This window comes from Anabrus simplex, chromosome 1 (assembly GCF_040414725.1).
Source record: "Anabrus simplex isolate iqAnaSimp1 chromosome 1, ASM4041472v1, whole genome shotgun sequence".
In the NCBI taxonomy this organism is placed as follows: Eukaryota; Metazoa; Arthropoda; class Insecta; order Orthoptera; family Tettigoniidae; genus Anabrus; species Anabrus simplex.
The window spans coordinates 1,484,654,238-1,484,677,624 of NC_090265.1; positions in this window are offsets into that span (position 1 = coordinate 1,484,654,238).

Below are 23,387 nucleotides of genomic sequence, written 5' to 3' on the forward strand. Positions count from 1 at the left end.
GGTACAAAGAGTTGGAAACAGTGTCTGGAGCGTACATGGAATGAAGAGATAAAGGCTGCAGTGAATGAACTCGATGGATGAAGCTGTGCATGTGAACTGGCTTCGGTGGAGGGGACAGGTTACCTAGGACTTGGCCTTGAAGGATAAGACAAATAGTATGAGTTCAATTTAACAGTCTGAAATGAAGAAGTACAGTATACTAACTTGGATGGGTGCACTACATTCCATATCCCTCGGGCCAGCTGTGAAGTTGATCGAGAAATTACACTGCAAAGTCATACATTAAGGTGACTGTCGGTTTCAAGGAGAATAAACGTATCCAGCATTAAATGATTCTCTCTTAATAATGCAATTCTAAACGAATGGATTTTCAAGGTATCGTAGTTAGTTCTTATAGGTAGTGAAGATCCGTAATGTGTTGTAGATTTCTTCCTGCAGTACGGTTCTGAACAGATCATCATTCTTGTTCGTCACTGTGTACGTTTCCATGGTTAGGATTATATGTCATATGGAAAAATCTATGCCTGTAATTACGTTACGTAAATATACAAGCTTTCTTGTTGTTTGATTGCTTCCTATTGGTAATGGTTGCAGTTGTAATAAAGCGTATTTTGTGATAGTAGCTCATGGGGATCACTGTTTAGTATAAGAAAAGATATTCATTGGAGAGGGTAGGGCATAATCGGATTAACGAGATTGTAAATAAAGGTTACAGACCTCTATTAATATAGTTATGACATGAGTATATTTAGGAGTTGTAGTAAGCATATAAAAGCCTCCGTGGCTCAGGCGGCAGCGCGTCGGCCTCTCACCGCTGGATACCGTGGTTCAAATCCCGGTGACTCCATGTGAGATTTGTGCTGGACAAAGCGGAGGCGGGACAGGTTTTTCTCGGGGTACTCCGGTTTTCCCTGTCATCTTTCATTCCAGCAACACTCTCCATTATCATTTCATAGCATTTATCACTCATTAATAAATCACCCTGGGAGTGGCAACCCCTTTGTAATAATAGCCAATATATGTTTCATTCATTTCATCCCTGACCCGGTCAATGACTGGAAAACAGGTTGTAGGTTTTCATTTTCAGTAAGCATATAAGAGCCTCCGTGGCTCAGGCGGCAGCGCGCCGGCCTCTCACCGCTGGTTCCTGTTCAATGATGAACATTTGTGTCTGTTTTGATTGTAACTTAAGTGAGTTTTAAATGCAATAATTTTAACCACCTGACGGTTGTGTATAAATGCATTAAATGTGAAACTGGCAACGCAGAACACTGACCCTGAAAATACAATAATCAAAATCGATTGGATGTCAAAGACGAAATGCGTATTACCCTGTCGAAGACCATTCCACAGTTTTATCTTATTCATGCCAAACAACAACATTAACAACACTGAGAAGAACAACGAATTTCTCATTGGAATGAACTTCAGAACTCAATTTATGATATGTTATATTTTGTTCAATTTGCACTTGTTCATTATATTTTACTTTTGAATGGAGTGATCATTAATTTTTTATGATGAAAACTGACATACATGACTTGTCGGTAAGATTGTTTACTTTATTCATACGTTGTAAGTCATATAATGTACAAGGCAATGTTTCAATAAAATAACGTATATTCATTGCCTGCACAGTAGTGTTTATGTTCATTATATCGGGTTTCACCACGCTTTCAAACGACAAATACTTTAATACACCAATACCGGCCAGCTTACTGTTTTCAGCGAGAAAGTCGATAGTGCTGCTACCTGCATGGCTTGGTGTGACTAACTCTTCAATAACATATTATTGACATCTGTATGATTCTTGGCGCACTGGCGTGTTGTTCGTAATGTATAAGTGTCACTAAATAATCTTACATTGCAGTTATATTTCAAGAAAAGTGTTATGCGCTGAACAAATTACCCAGCAAGATAATGGCTTGGGAAGTGATAAGGACCGCAAGTATTTAAAAAAGTAATGACGTCGCATCTGTGTTGTGGTTACATTCTATGCCCCTTATATTAAGAAATCAATCAAATACTCTACTGAAATGTTAGTGGGACGGAAAACTAATAACATTAAAAAATATGGAACTCTAGTACACTCAAGCTTGAGGGTCCACATTATTAAATAGTACCATAAATTTCACAGTTGAAAACTTGTGGGCCGGTAGCGGACTGGTTATCGCTGTAGTCTTGAAATTGAAAATTGAAAGCCATGAGTTTCGAATCAGGTCAGCTCTTTTTTTAAGTAAGAAAATAATATTAATAATATTTTTCTTTATGTCCCACTAACAACTTTTACGGTTTCCGGAGATGCCGATGTGCCAGAATTTAGTCCCGCAGGAATTATTTTACGTGCCAGTAAATCTACCTACACAAGGCTGACGTATTTGAGCACCTTCAAATACCACCGGACTGAATTAGGATCGAACCTGCCAATTTCGTATCAGAAGGCCAGCGCCTCAACTGTCTGAGCCACTCAGCCCGGCGTAAAAAAATCATTTCAGTGTATTATTGGCATAGGCTTGAGTACCAGTCCAGCAGTTCACAACAACACGCTAGATGTCACCACCGTCGCTGTTCGCACTCTACTCAATGCTGTTGAGATAGAGCTGTCCGGTATTGGTGTAAAGTATTTGCAAAGGGTCCGTGACGCTCATGAAAAATGTTAAGAATTCCTGTCTAAAAGTTTCTAGAGTATGTTATTGATATAAGTCTTTAAATCATTTCAGTAACAGAATTATGGAAATATTAAAAGGAACGTTTTTTCTGTGTGCAAACTACGTTAATCTAGAAAAATTTATATGCTCATGTTATTTTTAAAACATTGTATTGTGTTTTTAAAATAAACCTTATGTATTGATTGGTAGTGTATGTCAAGCATGTAAATGTTTAAGTAGCGTTTGTAGTTGCCGAGCTGGTATTTAATTTTACTAAATTTGAACCAGCGGCGCGACGGGGTTGCTTAGACGCGACAATAAAGGTGTGCTCGGTTCACTGTAACGACGATGGTCGATTCCTTGTGAAGAAGATGAAATATTTAGAAAGCACATTTTATCTTTTGGAAAGGACATGCCTCTTAGCTTTACTGAGCTACGGATAGCGGAAACCTTTACCTACCACTCCTCCAAGCGCCTTCCCGGCGGACTGACGTGAACTTCGCAATTCAGGAAAGGTCGAGGAAGTATCCACTGATCTCCCTGCCCGAATTCCGGAACTTGCCTTTCAGGTAGATAAACAGGTGCGTCCGGCTAGTTTGAACATGGCAGCAGAGAAGAGCATAACAGAGCTGAATCTAGTGCCGAGAAAGGTACTGAAAACTCCTGTTAGACGTGTAGGATAGTGATACTGAAGACGGATAGCTGTGTAAAACTAATGTAAAGTGAAGGAGGTCAGACACTCCTACTTTATAAAAACTTTACATTCAGACATTATAGGAAAGTGAAATCTACTGGTGATCAGGGTTGAAGATACTCGAAGGAGAACCTTTAATGCCGAACATTTCACACTGGAGAGTGATCATGATCATAATCCGGTCGGTAGATTCAGAGTGGGTCTCTGCCCATAGATGGCCACGGCTCTACCTTGGCTGTACGCTTCTGTATTCGGAAGACGGGACAGGGCTGGGCCTCACGGCTGGCCCCAACGGTCGGCTGTCTTGAGAATGGTTTTCCGTGGTTTTCCATTCTCCTGCACTAAGGCGAATGCCGGTACATTTCCTAGTATAGGCCACGGCCACCAATTCCTTCACCTTCTCCGAGCATCTTCTTCACCGTAACAAATCTCCCGGCCTGAGAGACGGCGTCTCCGTCTAAGAGGCCCACCTCCCCCTTCAGGGAAGGAATGAAAACGTTTCTAGTATTTTAGTAGTAGTGATCATAATCCATCGTGAGAAGAGTACAAACAGATCCTTACATTCGGCCATATAATGTCGACCCTGGTTCGGAACGACATCCAGAAAAAAATTGTGCAATGGAAAAATGGACAGATTGCACTTTTCGAAATGTGTTGCATACGAAGTGTAAATGTTGTCTTTACGGTAGCTTAAAAATATCTTCTGAATAAAAGTACTCGCAATTGAATCTCGTTATTATATGGCTTACTGATGCGTTGTGGGAATGGCCAAGAGAAAATCAAAGGTCTGTTGCTAGTTGTGGAGTTCGTTTGTTGGCGGTAAGGGCAGTTTTGGGCAAGTTACGAAGTTCGTGTGAGCCGTTCACGGCCTGTGCGGATATGACTTTGCTTTGACAGCTTAACCTTCACTTTTCAGCAATATAATGTGGCAGCCTTTGTGATGTACCGTGTCCACGTCATAAGTTATTCCTAACCTCGGTTTGTAGTTCTCATTTCCTTCTAGAAAAGTTGACGACGATGAGTTTTCACTTCCTGTTCAACAAATTGTTCCTTGTGTGCCCTCAAGTGCTGAGGGTAGCGATGTTGACCATCTGCTGAGGCCACCTGCCTCTAATCCCTCTTAGAATTGGACGGACCGGTTTGGTTTAGGGGTGGTGAGTTGACAAGTTCCTCCCTCTGAAATAATTACCTTTCCCCGAGGCACCACATACAAGTGGGGTTGGGAGAAAGCACAACCACTGCGGCTTACACAAAGGAAGGGATCGTTCATGGGCCGTCTGTCCACCCGTAAGGCCTCACGTTTTCACTTCTTTTGTACGGCGCATGGAATATTTGTACCTTGTTGGAAACCTTGAAGGAATTCTCAAACACTATTGCAGTTATTTCAATAATTTACGTTAGTGGAATAATTTGATGCAATTGTTACACTAGCAGTTTTGAGATTACTCTATCTCAATGCTCCTCATCGTCAGTAGATTCTCACTAAGGTGATCGTGGGTTGAATCCTGGCCAATTTTTGAAATGAAGAGCCACGTTAATTTGTTCCGGATTCCACTTACAACTGGGTTCCCATGATCACGATCACGATATAAACAGTCAAATGCTTGCTTGAAATAGCAACCACACTCCGTTAGCAAGATTATTTTGTAGTATAGGGACCGTGCGAATGGCGAGTGGTGCGCTCTTACGACTACTTCAGAAAACGTTTGATGGGGTAAGCTGAAAGCCAGCGCTCGAGTTAGTTTATGACGGTGTTAACTGAAAGAATGGAGAGTCGAACGAGTAAAAGTAAACAAAACTTTCACTCATCTCCCAGCAAGGAATTGACATTAACATTTATTGTAGGGGACTTCTCCTTCAAATTAAAATGAACTAGCCTCGTTTTGTTCACCCTGTTTTATTATGAGACATAAGGTGGGTTTTACAGCATGGTAAGCCTCTCAACGTTGGCCAAAAAAGAAAAAGCAATGTCTCCTCAACCCCTGATAGCGTCTGGGACCGAATACAATGTATCTTTGTTACTGTTAGTTCTCTGCATTGAAAACTTTGAAGTACGTCAGTGAGCAAAATAAAAAGATAAAAATGCATACGTGCCCCTCAATGTGACACTACCGGTATCCGTAACGACATATTCCGAATTAATGGCAGATAATACTGAAAATAAAACCTTTCCAGTAAGGAAATGGCAGTACATAGGAATTGCTCATGCCTTGAAATTTTCACAGTGATACTTCCTTTAGGAGAATATACAAACAGTTCACAGAAGTTGATGTTCAAAACATACATGGATATCTGCACTTGGGTGTAGTAGACGTGACTATCTCTAATATTATTGTTGTGTCACATACAAATACGGTACATTACTCCGTTTCTTTTGAATAATAGGCTTTCCTTTACACGGAAAAGGACACTTAATTTCCAGGAGAGAAAAGTCATTGGGATGAAATACTATCCCGTCTGGACTCGAACACAGCAATGGGTGCTCTACTTTGATGCACACTCCCACCTGTTTTACAAAACAGTCATTGAGTTTGCAGTACTCAGCCACCGCAAGTTGTTCAGTGTTCCTACATTACCTCATCGCAGGTGTGTTAAGGGATGTGGAAATTTGAAATGACCTTGCAAGCTGATCATAATCACCACTTCTCAGTGTCTTAATCTGATGAGCTTGCTGGCTGGCAGATAAGTGTAATTTTCTTTGTTTGAACCATGCAGCACAGCGATATTGAAACCTTGTGTCAAATGCAATTTTGTACATCTGTTCTGTTGTAAATGTAACATTTGCGATATAAAATAGTTGCACATCTTGAGGCAAGAAATCGAGGTCATTCATGGGTTTGATTGATAATTTAACAGCGGACATTTTTGTAACAAATTAGCACCTATGGACTGCATGGGTATTCTGATTTTGTACTTCGTTCAGACACTTGATCAAATCCTCAATTTCGCTACGTTCTACAGCATCATCTATAACTTTTTGTAGAATGGAACTTGCCATCATGTAATTTTCACTCTCACATTCGGCTTTAAGCATATCAGTGAGGGCACACTTAATATGTTTTTACTCGTTGGTACAAACAAGTTTTATTGAAAGTGGTTGATTCTGTTTGTTCACCAACGTGGACGTATGGTTTCAACAGTTCTGCTATCTTCTCTCCTTTCGAATATAGATCCTTACGAGCGCACTTAGGTTTATTTTTTCCATTGCTGCACTATGGTTGTTTTGGAGGAGTCCCTTTCGGAGTTAATAAAGGAACACAAAGCAGCAATGTCCTTACAGCGTTTCGACTGACCTGCTTTGCATCCACAATCACCATCAATAATGTTCCTGTTACTGTCAATGTGAAAATAAATAAAAATACTTATAATGAGGAATTATTTATCGCATCACCTTTAGGAATTAAATATTTTTGTTATAATCTTTGAACCATCTCCTCAGCATTCACAGTTTAATCCGCCTGCGCAGGGGAAGTACACTCAAGAAGAAGTTGTCGCCATGAATTGCGGGTTGGTTGTCCTTCCTCACTCATTATTTATAAAGTGAAAACCTGTCGGGATTTGAACCACAGTCGCCGAAACTTGAAGCAAGCCGCTTGCTACCTCCTTTATAATAGTAGAATAACTGAGAAAAATTGGCTTGCTTTTCCTATGTTAGCTTAGCTGCTAGCCTCTGACTTTAGTGACCGTGGTTAGAACCCCAGTGTCACTGAAGTACGATTTTTAGTTGAAAGAATTGTCTTTCAGGAAAGGCATCCGACTCTAAATTCATGATTACAACTCTTACAGGACTTAGTGTATGCAATGGCCCCGCACAATGATTCTATAATTTATAACTGAAGTTATTGTGAATAAATAATTAATTAACAATTTCCCGAAATAGGAATAAGATATAGTAAATACCTTAATTTCAACGTTGTATGGTGACTGATTAATACTCGTTTCCCTTAGACACTTCAAATACGTCAAAGACATGGTTACTGCTATTTAAATCTTCACCTTTCTTTAGCGTGGATTCCCGGAAATAATCTGAGTGTTGCACTGTCTGAAACCCTACATAAATTATAGCGGGCGCTGCTACAGTCGAAGCCATTATTGTCCGGCTTTACCTCTTTATTTTACAATCACAAGTCAAAGCTTACTGCCCTGGTTGTAATGAACTGCACTGTCAATAGTCTGTTGAGTGCCCCATCAAACGACTGCAGCTGTTCCCGTTAGGAGCGCTAGCTACTGAAAATCTCGTGCGCGCACGGTCCCTATAGTGGTTATTTATAAGCCAGGGATTGAATTTGGTCGACAGAGATGTATGTTACAGAGCTCGGTAGCTGCAGTCGCTTAAGTGCGGCAGCCCTGAAGATGGTTTTCCGTGGTTGTCCATTTTCACACCAGTCAAATGCTTAATTAATACTACAGCCGCTTCCTTCCCACTCCTAACCCTTTCCTTTCCCAACGTTGCCATAAGACTTATCTGTGTTGGTGCGACGTAAAGCAACTTGTGAGGAAAAAAAGAGAGTTATGTTGTCCATCCTGATATGTATTCCCAACGCTCTCAGGTTTGTAGGGGAAGGGGGGAGTACTTGCTTGAATACCCTGAGGAAATACGCCTAAATCTAGTTAAAATAATCTCCGGTGCGATAGTTCTGCAACATTGTTGCTATGATCTGGTAATGAGGATAACCGTGAGTCTAATCCAAATTAAAATGTTTAGAATATTCAAAATTATAAGTACCGGTTAAGCGCTTTGGATTCAGTAAATGTTAGGTTCTTTGTTTTGTATCTCTGCATTTAAAGTCGCATAAAGACGCAAGCTTACTTGAAACATATTTCACAATAGCAAAAGCTATCATATAAAGTTAATCTAAAATAAAGACAACGAAAATGTAGTCAAACAACCCGATATTGTGCCCAGATTTGGATCAATTACCAGGTCTCTCGTGTGTTTACGCATTAATCCTGCTGCATCTCAGGCTTTGCATCTCTACATCTCGAGGATCCCCAAACACTTCACCACTCTTTGTTCACCCTTTGTCGCCTGGCTAATGGTGGAATTTTGATTGAGGAAAGACTTTCAAAATCGAGAAGAGCAGAGTAAAATTTGATTCAATCTGACGGAATTTAAAATGTTACTGGTGAGAAAACATTCAGGATGTACGTTCGGCTTCATGGTTTATGAAACTACTTACCTTTGAAGATATCGTTGCCAAAGTTTTACTTTCTAATTTCTAGGTTGCCTAACATGACAAAATATACTACAGTATATTAGCAATGAGCGGTGGTTGTTTAAAATGGATTGTAAAACTAATTACGAAGAATAGAAGGATGTTATTAGGCTCCTCCAGATTTCGCAAATGCTTCACACAATATTTTGTCATTGTTCCTCTGGCGTCGATCAACAGTCCAACAACTTTAACGCTATAAACTCCGTAGGTGTGTTTGAAATCTGTTTGAATTTGTTTGCTCATAGATGGCTCTCTCTTCTTGTTGGATGGAGCACACGTCAAATCTGATTTTTTCTTTTTTTTAAATCTGCTCTACGTCGCACCGACACAGATAGGTATTATGGCTACTATGGTATAGGAAAAGGGCTAAAGAAAGAGCCCCAGCATGTGCCTGGTGTAAAAATGGGAAACCAAGGAAAACCATCATCAGAGCTGCCAACAGTGGGGTTCGAATCCACTATCTCCTGAATACAAGCTCATAGTTGCGCGGCTCTAACCGCACGGCCAATTTACTAGGTAAATCTGGCAGTCGGATTCAGTATCACGTTGCTATACTATGTACTATCGATGGAGATTATGTCCATCCGTCTGTGGCAGCTTCCAGTGGCCTATTTACAAGTCTCTCTTCTTTATGGCACAGCAGGCGGTCCAGCTCGTTGCAATACCTGGGACGGCTAATACTTACTTTCACTTCCGCAAGTCCAGGTGCAGACCGCTGGATTTTTTACACAGGACCACGGGCTACACAACACACGATGACTATTCCTTGGTTCGACTCCAGAGACAGTCCAGTAATTCACGGTCACATGCAGTGAACAACCAAATAGCAACAGCTCAACAGTATTCAGCAGCAGGATGATATTCACAACAGCGAATACACTGACTGACAGAGCAAATGCAACACCAAGAAGGAGTGGTTCGAAAGGGATGAAAGTTGGGGAAAAAGCAGAGACGGCACGGACGAATAATTGATGTTTATTTCAAACCGATATGCAGGTTACACAATGCGCACGGCATCGACTCAGTAGGATGTAGGACCACCGCGAGCGGCGATGCACCCAGAAACACGTCGAGGTACAGAGTCAATAAGAGTGCGGATGGTGTCCTGAGGGATGGTTCTCCATTCTCTGTCAACCATTTGCCACAGTTGGTCGTCCGTACGAGGCTGGGGCAGAGTTTGCAAACGGCGTCCAATGAGATCCCACACGTGTTCGATTGGTGAGAGATCCGGAGAGTACGCTGGCCACGGAAGCATCTGTACACCTCGTAGAGCCTGTTGGGAGATGCGAGCAGTGTGTGGGCGGGCATTATCCTGCTGAAACAGAGCATTGGGCAGCCCCTGAAGGTACGGGAGTGCCACCGGCCGCAGCACATGCTGCACGTAGCGGTGGGCATTTAACGTGCCTTGAATACTCACTAGAGGTGACGTGGAATCATACGCAATAGCGCCCCAAACCATGATGCCGCGTTGTCTAGCGGTAGGGCGCTCCACAGTTACTGCCGGATTTGACCTTTCTCCACGCCGACGCCACACTCGTCTGCGGTGACTATCACTGACAGAACAGAAGCGTGACTCATCGGAGAACACGACGTTCCGCCATTCCCTCATCCAAGTCGCTCTAGCCCGGCACCATGCCAGGCGTGCACGTCTATGCTGTGGAGTTAATGGTAGTCTTCTGAGCGGACGCCGGGAGTGCAGGCCTCCTTCAACCAAGCGACGGGAAATTGTTCTGGTCGATATTGGAACAGCCAGGGTGTCTTGCACATGCTGAAGAATGGCGGTTGACGTGGCGTGCGGGGCTGCCACCGCTTGGCGGCGGATGCGCCGATCCTCGCGTGCTGACGTCACTCGGGCTGCGCCTGGACCCCTCGCACGTGCCACATGCCCCTGCGCCAACCATCTTCGCCACAGGCGCTGCACCGTGGACACATCCCTATGGGTATCGGCTGCGATTTGACGAAGCGACCAACCTGCCCTTCTCAGCCCGATCACCATACACCCCCTTTAGTCGTCTGTCTGCTGGAAATGCCTCCGTTGACGGCGGCCTGGCATTCTTAGCTATACACGTGTCCTTTGGCACACGACAACACGTCCTACAATGACTGTCGGCTGAGAAATCACGGTACGAAGTGGGCCATTCGTCAACGCCGTGTCCCATTTATCGTTCGCTACGTGCGCAGCACAGCGGCGCATTTCACATCATGAGCATACCTCAGTGACGTCAGTCTACCCTGCAATTGGCATAAAGTTCTGACCACTCCTTCTTGGTGTTGCATTTGCTCTGTCAGTCAGTGTATTAACATAGGTCCATTTACCCTCACACTCACAATAGCGGCTACTCTCGCTGACTCTGGGTGAACGTCAGCCCGCAGAAATACACGAACATCAGTATCTCAGGTAGTGCACAGTCTTCCGTTCCGCACGTCTTCAGCCCAGCCACTCTCTGGACACTCCGATACCAACAACCATAGCTCCTTGTTCAGACCTCGGTGGGACACCGCCCTCAGCCCAGCCACGGAACCCTAACACACTGAGTCTCACACCATGGAACCCAATTCTGACTGCATGAACGCGGCTAGCCTCCCTTTTGTTATAGCTCGGGTTATGGGAACCAGAACATTTGCGTAGTGGCTGTAGTTGGAACATTTCCGTTGAATCACCAAGAAACTCACAGGTAAGCTAAGCGACGAGAACAATACACGGAAAGGCCGGCTCCACCAGAGAGCCGGCTGGGAGATTCTCGGTCGTCTGAGTCACTAGCCCCTTCCTGGAAGTACCGAAAAGGGCTACCAGAGGGTTGGCACGTAACGTCATCATTATTATTATTATTATTATTATTATTATTATTATTATTATTATTATTATTATTATTATTATTATTATTATTTTAAGAGGTCTAAAACGTCGGTCCCTGGCCCCAATAACAAAACTTTCATCGAGGCTAAGAAATTAAGATAGTATGACGTATTATGTACCTTCAATATTTTACTAGTATTTAATGTAGTGACACTTTCTTGTCTGATCTCCAGTTATTGATGAAGTTCTCTAGTAACGAAAGTTGGTAACTGTGTTTTTTACATTTTTCAGTAATGTAGCCTACTTGGAGAAATGTAAGGGAGAGGTAGTAATTTTCAACTTGCTTCTAAAAATAACTCATCAGTGTTAAATTATCCAAGTCTTTCGAAATGTAAGATTAATTTCCTTCCTGGAGCACGTCAGCCCGCAATTCTCTCTGATCGCTTTATATTTTAAATTAGTTGTAAAGGAAAACATGATTACAGCACTGGGAATTGACTCGTTCGTATTTCTCGGCTCGTTCTGAAAGCACTACAGAAGAAATATCAAGTAATCGAATTCTGCGATGTCAGTAATTATCGTGCTCGTTGCTGCAGCATAGTATGGTTCAGGTATTTCCACAACCTCTCCATTTGCCTGCCTGAAAATTTTGTCTCGGGCTGGAAATCGAATCCAGTATTACTAGTTCTGTGAAGGCAGATGCCCAGGGGATATTGGAGTGTTATGTGGCCAGCGTCTCGACGTCCTCAGTCGTACTGCTTGGCTTCAACGACCATATTTACTCCCTCTCGTATCAACAGCTCCTCAGAATCGAACTCGGGGCTGGCTAACAATAGGCAGTAACTTCAATAAATAGATGACCAGTTCTTGGGAATGTTAATTTATTAATTTGTGTAAAGTATGTAAAATTCTGTAAATATGTAAAATTCTGAACTTGAATTTAAAGTACAGTATCTGAGTACAGGCTAAGCCTCCATGGCTCAGGCGGCAGCGCGCCGGTCTCTCACCATTGGTTCCGTAGTTCAAATTCCGGTCACTTCATGTGATTGTACTGGACAAAGTGGAGGCGGCACACGTCTTTCTCCGGAACTCCAGTTTTCCCTGTCATCATTCATTCCAGCAACACTCTTCAATATTATTTCATTTCATCTGTCAGTCATTAATCATTGCCCCAGATGAGTGCAACAGGTTCCAGCAACTGGCACAGTTCCTATCCTCGCCGCTAGATGGGGATTCATTCATTCTATTCCTGACGCGGTTGGAACTGGAAAGAGGCTGTGGATTTTTATTTCATCAGAGGTCAGATCTCCCAGTTACCAACTGTCTCAAAAATAAATGTTTATCCACCAGTCCATCTTGTAGTCTTGTAGCCATTCTTTTATTGGTATCAACATGTTCCTGGGGCCAGTATTAGCTTCCTGTCCAAGTCAATCCAATTCCAGGTCCTGCTATAACGGATTTAAATTATGCATAAGTTCGAGCAGTTCTTATACGGTATTTTCTATTGTATTTGATTTTATTGTACTGTCACTGTCACGCACTGTAACTCACAATCACTCAGTGATGTATTCACCTCCACTCTCTATGACCTTCTGCCAACGTTCAGGTAGCAGTTGAATGCCTCGCCTGTAGAACTGTTTTGTTTCTGACTGGAAGAAATCTGTTAGCCATTGGTCAAGAGAAACTTCGTCAGGAAACACTTGCCCCTGAATGTGGTTAGAAAGAGAGCGGAAAAGATGGAAATCCGAGAGGGTAAGGTCAGGAAAATACGGAGGATGAGGAATAGATTCCCAGCCAAGTTCAGCAATCACACCTTTGGTCAATTGCGCTGTATGTGGACGAGCGTTATCATGGAGCAGTAAGACTGGCTCTCCTGTTTTTGTCTTTTGTTGTCAATAGCAACGGCAAGCCGTCTTAGCTGGTCACTACGCACACCAGAGGTAATCGTTACGTTTTTCGGAAGAAGTTCATGGCGAAGAATGCCATCTTTGTTCCACCACACACAGAACACGGTTTTCTGTGGATGGGCACTATCCTTGGCACGGGGAGTTGCTTTTTTTGATGGGCTGAGCCACTCTTTCCTCTTCTGCATTTTGACATATAGGCACCATTTCTCTTCACCGGTGACAATGTTCGATATGAATGCTTCGTGCCTATCATAAGCCAACCGGTGCCGGGCAAGCAATGACGAACAGATAATTACTCGTTGATTTTTGTTACTGTCACTTAGCACACGTGGTACCCATATGCCCAATTTCTGTACCTTACCCATCGAATGCAAATGGCGTACAGTGGTTGACTGGTCACATTCAAAAACTTGCGCCTTTTCCAGCGTTGTTTGACGAGGATTCTCATGAAGCAACTCATTCAAGCGATTTTCATCAAAATCTGAAGGTCTTCCAGAATGTGGATCATCAGACAAGTCAAACCGTCCTGCTCGAAAGCGGGAAAACGATTTTTGTGTTGTTCTTTCAGCAATTGCTCTTGCAGATCCTGCTGCACTGGATCCTCGGTTAAACTGAAAGAGTAAAATGTGTCGGAAATGCTCAGTTTTCTCAACTTGACATTCCCTATCTGTTTGTCTGAAATATACACAAATAATACGTTTATAATTTAAAAAAACCTGTGTGTTATAAACTCCAAACTCAGTTAAAACAACGGAATAACGACAAGCAATCCCTTCACGCCGCATTGTTGCCAACCCAAAGGAATACCGCACCAACTTATGAATCGACCTAATACTTTTTTAAGGGTTAGAACGAGGTGCACTTAGTCTCACGAGGACATGGGTTCAAAACCCACTCTCGGCTGCCGTAGAATTGGTCTACCGTCAATTCTCATTTCGGGTCCAGGTGAATTCCTAGTTAGGCTTTACCCACCGTAAGTACAGGGAACTGTTTAGAGCAAGATACTATCTGTTTAGAAATGTAAATAATAATAATAATAATAATAATAATAATAATAATAATAATAATACCGAGCAAATAGCTGCGGGGTTTGGGTCACATAGATATGAGCGTTCATTCGGGAGATAGTGGATTCGAACCCCACTGTGGGTAGCCCCGATGATGGTTTTCCGTGGTTTCCTATTTTCACAGCAGGCAAAAGCTGGGGCTGTATCTTAATTAAGGCCACGGTCGATTCCTTCCCACTCCTAGCCCATTCCTACTCATCGTCGCCAAAAGACCTATCTTTGTCGGTGAGACGTAAAGCAAATAATAATAATAATAATAATAATAATAATAATAATAATAATAATAATAATAATAATAATAATAATAATAATAATAATAATAATCTAGTTACCATGGCACCGAAATTTTTGTCCTGAAAACTAAAATGTTGACTGTGTGTCAGTGTGCGGTCCCGTTTATCTTGAGCTTTGGATGGGACTCAATCTTTTGCGCCATACTAACCGACTAATTTTAAAATCTGGCGCATGTGCTCGTACTTAGTCAGAAAATACGTATGTCGAGCATAGGTCTATTGTAATATGTCACTTAACTGCCACTTACACTGCATACAGACATGCCTGTTTCGTTCCCAAATTCTGATCTAAACTATCCTATTGCCTTTCGAAAATCTTGTAGACTGGTTGATGGTCAGAACCTGTTTTTAAATTTTACTTACCATTTGATATGTTGTGGAAATCACGATCATTTCTGTGCTATCTGTGTTTATGTAGCAATATGTATTTTGTCTGTGATCCATATTAGCAACAGATGACCGCTGAAACAAAATTTCCCGTTGCTTTCCTCACCTAGCCAGAAGTTGCTATTACATATCAGTCTGCCAAGACCTCTGAAATGAATGCACCAACCGACCCTATGAGCAAAGTTTTCACACCACTCATAGCAGGGACTGGCTGCATAAGGAGTTCTATTACTAACACCACTCATACCTCAGTCACTCATTTTGTCAAAGCCAAGGATAAAGCTCAGACAGGTCAATGTAAGTAACAAAATTGCTCTAGCCCATATCAGAAGATATAGTGCACTGTAAACACAGCAAAAGCAACTTACCCGAAGAAAATTCTCACATTTCGCAACTGTAGCTTATATTGTCGCCCCACTTCTCTATGCGTGTTACTTTTCTGAAATGCGTTGTTTCCTGTTTCTATTGTAGTGTAGCTCAGCTAAGAACTGATGTCTTCTTTCTGGTCGTAACCTTGTCAACGGAGAGCCATGGCAGCTGTCGTGGTAATGGTCCCAGCTAAATATGACACAGAACTTGAATAGAGAAAGAAAAAGAATGTAATCCTGTTAGGGAGAAAATGTTAACTGTTAAAGGTGTACCATTTATCTTTGTATGAAATGAGATACACAATGAAAGGGAATCTCGTTCATCCGACCCGCAAGGGGCCAGACACGATCGGGATAACCGAAAATCTGGTAGTGACATAACATACTTTACACACGTGTTTACGTTTTATAATTCAATGCTAAAAGACCGAGCTCGATAGCTGCGGTCGCTTAAGCGAGGCCAATATCCAGTATTCGGGAGATAGTGGGTTCGAACCCTACTGTCGGCAGCCTTGAAGAAGGTTATCTTTGGTTTCCCATTTTCACACCAGGCAAATACTGGGGCTGTACCTTAATTAAGGCCACGGTAGCTTACTTCCCACTTCTAGCCCTTTCCTCTCCCATCGTCGCCATGAAACCTATCTGTATCGGTGCGACGCAAAACAACTTGTTCAAGAAAAAAAAAACCGAAGAGTGAGTAATGGTTGTCTAATGCGGGTCCACTGCGATGTTGGGAGAAGAAACATGAGAAGCCTACATCAAATAGTAACCGACAGGTCGGCGTTATATACAAGAACTTTTACCAGCATAATAATATTCGCGTATTCTGATAAATAAAATAAATCTTGTACTTATATTCATTCGCATTGATACTTGTCCATAAGTGTGTATCGTATATACATAAATTTTCTGCCTGTACATTTTGAACTTTCGGCCCCACACATCCTTTTCTTAAATCTCGGACAAGGTAAATAATGATAAATTACACCTTCAATTTCATCATTGTATTTAGTTTTGTTCGTTTGTTTGTTTGTTCGTTTGTGAAAGTATGACGCCTAATTTACTGGAATGATTGGCACGGAAACTGTATGCGAGCAGAGTAAATGGAATGAAAATTAGGCTAAAAATTATTTCATTATTCATTTGCGGGATTGGAGATACCTCAACTATCTCACTCCTCATCTTGCATAGTACGTTTCATCTCCATCGATTTTTGAGGTACCCCATAACCACATAACCGTCAGTGGTGTTATTTGAGCATCAAAGAGACAGACCAGAAGGTCACTTCTTCGAAAAACAAAACGTGTAACAGAAGTTATAGGAAAAATATTTTGAATAATTCTTGTTCAGCTAATTTTATAGTACCATTACTGATATTCCTGTGACAAGTGGTTTCTGACATTTTTCACATTGGAAAATGATGATAATAATAATAATAATAATAATAATAATAATAATAATAATAATAATAATAATAATAATAATAATAAATGCAGTGTGGCCTTTGGGAGGTCTAGTGCAGGTCTTTCGAGTTGACGCCTGATAGACAGCCTGTGGGTCTGTGAGAATGGTGCCCTACGTCTGACGAATTCTAATGCTGAAGATGGCACATACACCCAGCCCCCGAACCATCGGAATCTAACCAATGAAGATAGTGGGTTCGAACCCCATGTCGGCAGCCCTGAAGATGGTTTTCCGTGGTTTCCCATTTTCACACCAGGCAAATCCTGGGGCTGTACCTTAATTAAGGCCACGGCCGCTTCCTTCCCATTCCTAGGGCTTTCCTGTCCCATAGTCGCCATAAGACATATCTGTGTCGGTGCGACGTAAAGCAAATAGCCAAAAAAGGACGTTTTTTTGCATTGGCAGATTTGGTTTGTGTTTTTATTCAAACCTTTGTAGTAATGTGAAACGCAGTTAATAGTGAGTATATTGTCTTATATTTAATTCCGTTAGGAATTTCTTGTCCCGTTAACTACTTTTTAATTATAAGTCCGATTTTGATGACTGAGGTGTCAAATTAAAGGGAACTTTCCATAGTTGTTTCGAAAGGAGATGATTTCCCTAAATTCCCTTAGGGCTCCCTCCCCAAAGCCCTTCAAAGTCCCCATGGAATTTTTATGAATGAGCGGAGCGAGTAACGTCTATTATTTCAAACATTAAAAAATTACTTATTTCTAACAAGGAACGCAATGAAATGGAACAGTTATTGTAGATCTGTCAAACTGTCAATCATAGGTGTTTGGACGAAATAGCACTAGTGGGCTGGTAGAGAGTTAACCACCTGCCTCTGTTCGTGGAATTTGGACGAAATGGCACTTGGACGAAATGGCACCTGGACGAAATGGCACGACACGAAAATTCCCGACGCGGCCCTGAATTAAACCCGTCTTAGGTTTCGGAGACTGGGTGTATTTGATCGTCCTTATACATATTTTCACATACTACTAACCACCACAGACAAGGGCGCCTATGCCTGGGGGCAAGGGAGGGGCGCCCGCACCTAGCTCTCAGGTAAAGAAGAATATCTAATGTAGTCAGATGTTTTTCTTTCAAGAAAATGATTTAAAAGTGGGTATTACTTAGCAGTGGTAGTACCGCCTCTCACGAACAGGTAGGGGATACCGTGGGTGTTATTCTACCGCAGAATACAAGTCGTCATTCATCTTCCTAAATATTAAAAATACTACGTAGCCCCAGGTCTACCCCGCCCCCCACTACAAACTGTCATATGGGCGCCCATGATCACAGATACACGCAATAATGAATTCTCCCTTCACATAGGGGGTTGGTGTCAGGAAGGACATCCGGTCGTAAAACTGTGCACACATTGCTTTACCCACTACAATAACACCGATTATGAGACATTTTAAGGGTCACTCAGGTATTCAGCGCTATGAGCTACAAATATCCCTAGAGGACTTAGTTCTCACGCACCGACCGTTGCATATCAGTGTTGCATATAACACCCGTGAAGCACTAGTAATCGCATACTAAAACGTGTTTATTTTTCATATATGAATCTTACGAGACAGTTAAACATATGTAATTAGTCCAGGAAAACCTTTAGCCCAGAATAAGTGAGCAGGTAAGGAGTATTCGTCTGTTCTTCAGTCTTAACGTTAGGATAATGTGTAACTTACGGCGATGTCCCTGCAATCCCCATAACAACAACAACAACAACAACAACAAAAACCGCAACGCAAAATAAAACAACCCGTTGTGAAACAGCCTATTAGGATCTTGGCCTGCCAAGATGACTGCTGCCTAACTGAACTGGAGTGCCACGTGGTCAGTATGGCGTCGTCCTCAGTTACATTGTTTGGCTTTCTAGATCGGGATCGTGAATCGGAATTTAGATCCGTCTAAAAAGTTGTGAAATCTCGTTATCTCTGCTGTGCCACGAATCTGCAATGGAGTTATAGGAAGCTCGAGGCCTGAGGGGGTCTGGTGTGCAAGGACTGATGTACTGGCAGATGACGAAAGCAAGCTGTGACTGTCGAGGTTGAGATCATCCACAATGCTGTCTTAACGTGCACAAGAGCCGACAGAAGATCAGGTTGGAGATATAATATGCACTGGCTTGCAGTGTTGCCAAGTTACTCGTATTTCCGTATTATCCTACTGCTTAAAAAAAAAAAAAGTGTTTTTAACGGAGTGACAAAATACGGAACGGTTTACAAGAATCAAATCAAGCATCCAGATTTTAAAGTTTTCCATTAGTATATATGTTACTTATGCGACTTTGTAATTCTGCGTAACGAAAACCGTGTGTACGAAGTTTGTCCGGAAAATACGTATAAATCCGTCGGGGTGACGTATCACGTATCGTGGAGGCGCCGCCAGGTGGCACTGCTGTTGTCGCCAATCTTCTCAACGCTCAGTTCGAGTCGGAGAGCTCTGCGTGTCAGTAGCAGTGTGCGGCTGCTTGTTGAAAGTTACCCGTTTTCACCTGCCGTCGGTATGGAGCTCTCTCTGATTGAGGAACAGCGCATCAACATCAAGTCTCAGAGCTCGTGTGGCCCGAGTTCGACCGGATTTGGCACAAGGGGGCAGGTGGATCCTTCATCACGACAATGCGCCCGCTCACACGTCGCTCGTTGTGCGTGAGTTTTTGGCCAGAAGCTCAATCACCGTGACAGACCACCCGCCTTATTCACCCGATTTAGCCCCTTGTGACTTCTTCCTGTTCCCGAAATGCAAAATAGTGCTTCGGGGGCGGCACTTGGGTGATGTGGAAGCCATCAAAGGAGAAACGACACGGCAACTGAACAGCATCACAACTGAAGACTTTCAACAATGTTATCAACAGTGGAAACGGCGTTGGCAGAAGTGCATCTTGTCTCAGGGAGAGTACTTTGAAGGAGACCATATTGTAATACCTGAATAATTGTCAAATAAAGTTATTATTCAACTTTTATACGTATTTTCCGGACAAACCTCGTATGTTCGTACTTTTTACTTTCAAAATTTATTATGTACGTATTTACTATACTGTAATTTTCATTTCTTATATAATGAAATGCTGGAATGTATCGTACAACGGTTCTTAACAGTATGACGTCTATTTGAGCTCCTACTTGCCAGTGTTTATGGGATTCAATTTTAAGGGATCGTTAAACATTGCCCTCCTAGGAACGGTTTAAAAGTACATTTACATTCGAACTTCGTAATTTCATTTGTTGTTCATTAAATAGACTGTCGCTGTAAGGTTTGAACGTGCAACAAAAAATGTTATTAATATCATAGCCAAGCAGTCTTCTGGGATAATTAAGTCCGATGTATCTTATTTTTGACCTTGATAACGTGACTTTTCCAAAGCTGGCGTCAAATTATGGTGAAAACGGAAACATCTCTGTTTTTTCTTCTTTTATGGTCTACCTTTCATTTTTCCTTCTTTCAGCCTGTTGGTGTGAATTGGAAACTAAAATTATAAGGATTAAAACCAAATATAGTTCGTTCTTTATGTCATCATTACTGAACAGATGTGTGTGCAGCCTCCTTGCCTGAATAGTCAGCATAGTAGCTTTCGGTTTAGGGGACTCTGGGTTCGATTTCCGCCCGCGCCGGATATTTTTTGCAAGTTGCTTTTACGTCGCACCGACACAGATAGGTCTTATGGCGACGATGGGATAGGAAATAGCTAGGAGTGGGAAGGAAGCGTTCGTGGCCTTAATTAAGGTACAGCCCCAGTATTTGCTTGGTGTGAAAGTAGGAAACCACGGAAAACCATTTTCAGGGCTGCTGGCAGTGGGGTTCGAACCCACTATCTCCCGAATACTGTATACTGGCCACACTTTAAAGCGACTGCAGCTGTCGAGCTAGGTCGCCGGAATTTTAACAGCGTTCGGAGGCTGCGAATGTTTCTTTACGTCTTAATTCGTACATCTTCATGTATACATACAACATATCACACTACCAGCCACCACAGAAACACGCAGTAAGTAGGCTAATACATCCCTCCATGCCGGGCCGAATAGCTCAGACAGTAGAGCGCTGGCCTTCTGAGCTCAACTTTGCAGATTCGATTCTGGCTCAGTCCACTGGTACTCAAATACGTCAGCCTCGCGTCGGTAGATTTACAAGCACGTTAAATAACACCTGCACGACAAAATTCCGACACCTTGGGGTGTCCAAAATTGGTAATTGTATTTAGTGGGACGTAAAGCCAATAGCATTATTATTATGTCCCTCCACCTAGGGTTAGGAGACATAATGCACCCAGTCATAAAAACTGGGCTTAATACGCATGTAGATCCGATCCCAAGTAATTGGAGGAAAGCTCATTGAGTAGGTCTACATGAAATGATGTCACAAAGACCGGCATAGGCCTACTCTCTTATCCCACGCCAACCTTTTGGTTCTTCTTGTGAATTGCAGCCTAAATCGATCAGTCTTCTTTGTCTCTACCATTCATACATCGCACATACTCCTCTGCAACCAAAGGTGTTCCTTAAGATGTGTTCATGAAACTGTATATTCTTCTTCGACAGTTGCTTTCTAAATTAAGCTCATATATTCCTGTAACAAGGTCTAACCTTCTTATACAACACGTTCCTCTTTCTAAGCTTATTTTCTAAGCTTGACATTCCTCATGCAAACGTCTTCAGTAATAGTATTCTAGCTGGACACACAACTGCGTTTGAGAAGAGGAATTTTCACATGTTCTGAAAGGCATTCCTTGATTTAAATATGTCTTATTTTGAAGACTTTTCCACAGCCTTCACATGATACTCCACCATGCAAGGAGGAAAATGCTTTTATCCTTTAAAGATTTGTTCTCTAAACTGATTTTATATCTCGCATAACTTGGTTTAACCACATTGCTTTCTATTATTTACATTGTTCCTCATTTTGTACCATTCTATTTGAACCGCTCAGCATCCCTTCAAAATTCTCTTCTGGCTAGGATGATACATCTTTAGCTTTGGCTAATCGCACAGATTAAATTTTCTGTCCTAGAACGCTGAACGCTGATTATTTCCTTTAAATCTTCCTTGACTTTCTATTTTAGATGCGAATCCCAGAAATGCATATGGGATATAAATGAAACGCCACGTAACTATGGTTCGGCTTCCACGTGAAGCTTGAGGATCCGTGGCTATGATCGCAATATAGTCACGTAAAACAGCAAGCTTGTTTCCGTTCCATTTCACATTTTCCAGCATAACATTCACCTAGCTCCGTATTGTAGGGGTAGCGTGTGTTCCTCTTACCCTGAGGCCCCCAGTTCGATTTCCGACTCGTCCAAGAATTTTGATCTTGGATTGAGGACTGAGTATTGTGAGTCTCGTGAGGAACGGTCTGATATGAGATGCAGCAGATCTGGTGAACGTAGTCAAGCGATACGACTAATAATGACGTAACACTGACGACCACAACAGCTACAGACCGTTTGACTGGACAGCATAGATCTTGGCAGGTCTAGGCTCTTAATGTACTTTTTTAACTTACTGTAGCTATCACGGTCCTTGAAACCAAAATCACTACTCACACAATTAGCATACTTTTAATATCGACTAAATATATTACACCACTATTTACAAGTTCACGTCCGAGTTTTCATTTCACGCAGTTTGTTCTCACAAACGTGGTCGAACACGCAGCCTTCTAGTATGTCGAACTCCTGCTCTTCAACGCGACCTCTCACAGCTCAGAGTCGTTCCTCGAACCTTCACAGCTCTGTACTTCGTGTAATCAAGACAGTCTTACTCATCGCAGACGCTCTGACTTGCGACCGTCTCGTAGCTCACTCACGTTCACTCGCGATTGACTCGAGACTGACTGATTCTCCCCCGGTTTTGCTCTTTAGATTGGCCGGGAGAAGCTTCTCCTCTTTGTTTCCACTTGTAGATCTTCTGGCACCTTCTCGATGGTTAGTTAGCTTCTAGCTTTTTCTAAGAAGCTTCCTTATCGTGAGCCTCAAAACTTCGTCGTCACTATTGGCTTGCTCGCTGCTGGCCCTGCACACATTGTCGCTTCTCGCCAGTCTTCATCGCCCCCTTCTCCCCAGTCACACCGCGGTCTTCATTGTCACACCTCTATTCACATTTCTAACATTCCATCCCAAGCTACATAGAATGTGTTCTGGGCTGTAAAAGGGACAAAGTAGATCTATCAACTTCTACATTTTGAACGCGATTATTATTTGACTAAGTGCCACAAAAATCTAGTGAAATCTAAAGAAGTTTTGAAAGTTCGGGATTCACTGTTGTGGTTACCGATTGCAATATATTTTTGGTTATATAGCTGTGTTTTTAACTGCTAAAACCATATTTCACTCATGCATAGTAACCCTCTTTTTAATAGGTAGTGAAAATTAATCTGCATAGCTAGTGATTCCCACTACTCATACGTGTCACGTTGACTGAAAATATCTGTGGTATCGGTGCGATAATCTCATAATCAGTAGTTGCAGCATGTACATTTTGATGATAATCTAATTTTAGAGTGTGTTGCACCATCATGTGATCGTGTAAACTTGGAGGTAATCCTGCTGATGGGCATGCA